General features: G+C 54.4%; 1 long non-coding RNA gene across 1 annotated transcript; it reads right to left on the bottom strand.

Annotated features, from left to right (window-relative positions):
• LOC102168077 lies at positions 1,846-5,494 on the bottom strand. The gene is made up of 2 exons (XR_002345290.1): positions 4,571-5,494; positions 1,846-4,442 (listed from the first exon to the last, which is right to left on the bottom strand). It is a non-coding gene; the product is annotated as an uncharacterized LOC102168077 (long non-coding RNA).

Below are 5,584 nucleotides of genomic sequence, written 5' to 3'. Positions count from 1 at the left end.
GGCCCTCAGGGACCCCCGTCCCTGGAAGCCACACCTGTGGACTGTCCCTGCCACATGGCACCAAGTCACGTGACAGCCACACAGGGAAGAGCTGCTGCCTCTTGTCAGGAAACCTGGCGACTTCCTTCTTTGTCTCTCTCTCTCCCTGCCTCTCTGTTAGGGCCGCAGCCGCAGCGTATCGAAGTTACTTTTCTTTTTCTTTTTTTTTCTGGCAAGTTTCAAATGACTGAAATCCCAACTGTCACCTCCATGTACCCTGGTGAGAGACCTCGAGCCAGTCAACCATCCAGAGCTCTGATGTGACGGGCGCTGCTTGTCATCAGGGAGTTGGAGCTGGGGAGCTGACACAGTCAACAGCGGGTGGTTAAGTCAATCAATGAGGTAGTCACTGGTCTGCTGTCCAGACCTACGGGAGTTAATACACGCCCTGCACCTCTCAGGTCCCCCCCAAATATCTGTCCAGAAGCCTAACCCATGTCTTAAGAACCACTGAGGAATACATGACCCTTTAGTCAAGTGCAAATTCCCCAAGAGGTTTCCTTTGTCTTTCCAGGGTCACACATGTGGCATATGGAGGTTCCCAAGCTAGGGGTCAAATGGGACCTGTAGCTGCTGGCCGACACCATAGTCACAGCAACTCAAGATCCGAGCCAAGGAGTTCCTGTCGTGGTGCAGCGGAAACAAATCTGACTAGGAACCGTGAGGTTGCGGGTTTGATCCCTGGCCTTGCTCAGTGGGTTAACGATCCGGCATTGCCATGAGCTGTGGTGTAGGTCACAGACGTGGTTCGGATCCCGAGTTGCTGTGGCTGAGGCCTAGGCCGGCAGGAACAGCCCAGATTAGACTCCTAGCCTGCAAACCTTCATATGCCGCGGGTACAGCCCTAAAAAGACAAAAGACCAAAAAAAAAAAAAAAAAAAAAGACCCAAGCTGAGTCTGCAACCTACAACACAGCTCATGGCAACGCCAGCTCCTTAATCCACTGAGTGAGGCCAGGGTTCGAACCCACAACCTCATGGACACTAGTTGGGTTTGTTATCACTGAGCCACGACGGCAACTCCCGGAACAGGTTTTTTTTTTGCTAGTAGAAATGAACGTTTCTCTTCTTAAAAACAAATCTGTGCCTGATGGCACAGCAGGTTGAGGACCTGGTGTTTGTCATTGCTATGGCTTGGGGCGCAGTTGTGGTGAGAACCCGATCTCTGATCTTGGAATCTCCAAATGCTGCGTGACAGCCAAAAAAAGAAAAAAGTCTGATATGAAACCTTATTGTATCTGTAGTATTCAAAACTCAATTAAGAAGCCACGTGAAGGAGTTCCCGTTGTGCTTCAGTGGCTTACAAACCCAATTAGTATCCGTGAGGATGCGGGTTTGATCCCTGGCCTCGCTCAGTGGGTTAAGGATCCGGCGTTGCTGTGAGCTGTAGTGTAGGCTGCAGACTTGGCTTGAATCAGGTGTCACTGTGGCTGTGGTGTAGGCTGGCAGGTACACTCCGATTTGATCCCTAGCCTGGGAACTCCCATATGCCAAGAGTGAGGCCGTAAAAAGCACGCGCGCACACACACACACAGAGCCATTTAAAAAGAAAACTGTTGGGGGTTTTTTTTGTTTGTTTTTGGGCCATATCCATGGCATAAGGAGGTTCCAGGTTAGGAGTCAAATCAGAGCTGTAGCTGCCGGCCTACACCACAGCCACAGCAACGCCAGATCCTTAACCCACTGAGCGAGGCCAGGGATCAAACCCACGCCCTCATGGTTCCTAGTCAGATTCATTTCTACTGAGCCACGACAGGAACGCCAAGAAAACTGTTTGTCAAGAAAGACGTGCGGCTCAGAAACAAAGTTCACCAACATTCACACGATGACTTTATTCAAACGTCCCACAGGGTGTATTTTACAGACAACATCCTGATATCAGCCAGATCTCCAGGTGCAGTCCAGGTCATTCAAGGCGGCAGACAGAAGGTCACAGGTACGGCCATTACCCCCAAGGCCAGGCCAGATGCAGAGCCACCGTGTTTAAAAAAAAAGTTTAGGAGGGAGTTCCCATTGGGGCTCAGCAGGTTAAGAATCTGACTAGTATCATGAGGATGCAGGTTCGACCACAGCTGTGGTGTAGGCCACAGACGTGGCTCAGGTCTTGGCATGGGTGTGGCTGTGGTGCAGGCTGGCAGCTGTAGCTCCGATTCAGTCCCCAGCCTGGGAACCTCCGTATGCTGCTGGTGTGGCTCTAAAAAGGTTTAGGAATTCCTGCTGGGGCACGAGGGTACCAGGAGCATGGGCTAATGAGCTGGCGTGGCTGCAAGTGCTACTGCAGCTTGGAGCTGATCCCTGGCCCGGGAACTCCATATGCCTCGAGGCAGCAAAAAATAAATAAATACTTAAATAGAAAGTTTAGCCCTTTAGTTGCTGCCAAGCTGCCTAATTTGGAAGGGAAATAGTTATTTGCTCTGATATTAATAATGAAGCCTAGATCTTTTTTTCTTTTCTTTTCTTTCTTGGCTATGGCAGTGGCATGTGGAAGTTCTGGGGCCAGGAATCCAACCCGAGCCACGGTAGTCACAAGGCCGGATCCTTAACCAGCAAGAGCAAGAGGGAACTACAATAGCTCTTAAAACCAAATATGACCCCAAAGATCACTTCTGTCCCCATACTGCTAAAGCACTGTTCCTATTTTCACAGACAGGGCGATGGGTGTACGTCCCCTGAGCAGCCTGACTGAGGCCCTGCATGCAGCCCCTCGGCGGGGAGAGGAGCCAGGACTCCTCCACACCAAGGATCAAGCGTGGAGCTGGAGGGACCGCAAGAGCATGGGGGGCCCCCGATCCTCTTCCCTCCCTGCGGCCCCTCCACTTCCTGAGGCCAGGCTTTGCACCGTGGTATCAGGAAGCCAGGCAGAGGCCTAGGTCAGGCCTGGAGGCGAGGCAGTTCATGTGAGCATGCCTGGTGGACTTGGAGGAAGCTGAGCCAGAGGCCCCGGGTAGAGCTCAGAGGGCTGAGAAGCCCAAGCAAGTAAACACAAGTCACGAGGTACAGAAAAGTAAGGCAGGAGTTCCCGTCGTGGCGCAGCCAAAATGAACCCCACTAGTATCACTGAGGATGTGGGTTCGATCCTGGGCCTCGCTCAGCGGATTAAGGATCTGGCATTGCCATGAGCTGTGCTGTAGGTCGCAAATGCGGCTCAGATCTGGCGCTGCTGTTGCTGCGGTGTAGGCTGGCAGCTGCAGCTCAGATTTGATCCCTAGCCTGGGAACCTCCATATGCCATGGGTGTGGCCCTAAAAAGAAAAAGTAAAGGGAGCAGGTGACAGGAGTGCAGACGCCACTCTCCCAGGCCCTTCTCTTCCAGGTCCAGGCCACAGGGCGCCTGAATCCTCTAGCCAAACCCCCCATCCCGAGGCCCCTGCAGACGTGGACTGAAGCAGAGTAGGTTTCAGAGTCAAGGCCAACCACTCGCTTGAGGCGGGGGACACAGCCAGCCCTCAAAGCAGTTAAGTAAATGCTCTTGGATAAATGAATGGATGTTTCCCAGAACCTCGCTTCCCACAGCGTCCTGGATGTGGACAAGCTGCTTTCACGTACATGCTTTTTTTGTCTGTGCCTGTGGCATGCAGAAGTTCCTGGGCCAGGGATCGAACAAGGGCCACAGCAGTGAAAATGCTGGATCCTTAGTCACCAGGCTACTCACGAAGTCCTGCTTTCACATGCTTTTATTGCATTTTACCTTTATGACAGCTCCGTGGGACACACTCTCAGCCTCCTTTTGACGATAATTTTATCCCTGTTTTGCTGATGAGAAAAGTGAAGTTTGGAGAAGGTAATCCCTTGCTCAAGGTCACAGACTTGGAAGGACATAAGCCAGCACTCTTTCTCCAAAGCCCGGCTCCTGCCATCTTCCTGCACAGCTTCCAACTAACTCTTGCAAAGAGGTTAGCTTCCAACACTTTTAAACAACGTTAATAGGGTTGCATCTTGTGTTCTCCCCAAACACGGAAGGCTCTGAGTCACAGATCTGCTGTGCTGCCTGGAGAGAATGGGTGAGTGTGGGGCTTGGTTACTTCCTGTCTGGAGGAGTTGCACAAGCTTTGATAGGGTGCGAGCGTGCAAGAAACCACTGTCGGAAGCCTGGTCATAGTCACGGGACTGGTCTGCGGAGGGCAGAACGTGGGTGGGACAATTTACCCAGGGAAGAAAAACGCTGAAGGAGGAAACTGGGCTGTGAAGAGAGAACGTGAGAAAGGAAGGGGGGCCCCTGTGCAGGTCGGGGGCAGCCACTCCCCACAACCAGCCAGGCCTGCAGCCAAGGGCCAATGCTCGGGACACTTCACTTAAAAAGTCCCCAAACCTTTCTAGCTTCACGACTGTGGGGGAAGGATGGCTGACGTGTGTCATACCTGTCACTCCTGTCACACCTGAATCCATAGGTCGGAGAGCACAGGCCCTGCAAACAGTCAAACGAGCTCTGAAATTCTGCTCATGACTCCTTAGCTGTAACCTCGGGAGCTTACTTTAAATTGCTCTAAATCTGTTTCCCTCTCTGTAAAACAGACATAAAAGGAGTCTGCACACCTGTGAAGAGTAAATGAATGTTTGACATGGCGCCAGGCACTAGGTAGCAGTTAGGAGAACTGGCTCTCCTTGAGCGACCAGGAATCTGGGGAATACAGAAAAACAGAGAAACAAGCTGAAGTGACCCTGTAACACAACCAGCAGTCTCAGAGCTAAGCATTCAAGCACCAGACCTCAGGTGGGCCGCGAAAGAGGGACCATAGGGTACGGAATCCCAAGGGCAGGATGCCTCAGACCCCTGCCCTTTCCCCAGGGACGAGAGTGGCCTACTTCTCTTGGGCTGTGATCCTGGACACAAGAGATGGGCACGACTTCCAGAGTGAGTCCGCCTGCCTCCAGGAGAAGGTTGTAACCTCTCCGAAATTAAGCATCTTGAAGGACAAGAATGCCAGCCGTCTGCTACCCTCTTCTGAAGACCCTGCTCTTACCCGAGGCCCCTTCCTCGTCCTCTAGCGCGCAGGACCTTCCAGGCACCGCCCAGGGGCCAGAGGCTGCACCAGCAAAGCCCTCCCCTGGGCAGCACCCTCCCCGCGCCAAGACCTGACTGGGTCTGCGGATCGGAGTCGGGGTCAGAGTCCTGGTCCCGGGGGGGGAGTCGGAGTTAGGGTCGGGGATCCAGGCGGGAGTTGGGGTCGAAGTCCTGGTCTGAGTCGGGGATCCGAGCAGGAGTCGCGGTCAGGGTCGCATCTGCGCACGCTCCACGCCCTTCGGGCTCTCTCGCGCCCTCCGCGGCCTTAGGAGCCGCTGCGCCAAGTCCTCCTGGGAAAAGCGGCCCGGCGCAGAGTCCTGAAGCCCTCCCTCCCGCGTCCGCCCGGCTGCAGGTCTACTCGCAGCGCTCTGCACAGTGTGGCGCCTCAAACCACCTGCGAACCTCTGCGGGATCAGAGACGCAGCCGGCCTGACTGCGCAGGCAGCCCGGACCGCGCAGGCGCCCCGAGGAGGCCGGGACCGCGCAGGCGCCCCGGGAGGCCGGGACCGCGCAGGCGCCCCGGGAGGCCCGGACCGCGTAGGTAC

The sequence above is a fragment of the Sus scrofa genome, chromosome 6 (assembly GCF_000003025.6).
Source record: "Sus scrofa isolate TJ Tabasco breed Duroc chromosome 6, Sscrofa11.1, whole genome shotgun sequence".
NCBI classification, from domain to species: Eukaryota; Metazoa; Chordata; class Mammalia; order Artiodactyla; family Suidae; genus Sus; species Sus scrofa.
Note: the sequence above shows the minus strand (reverse complement) of the source record. Positions and strands in the feature narration are given on the sequence as shown.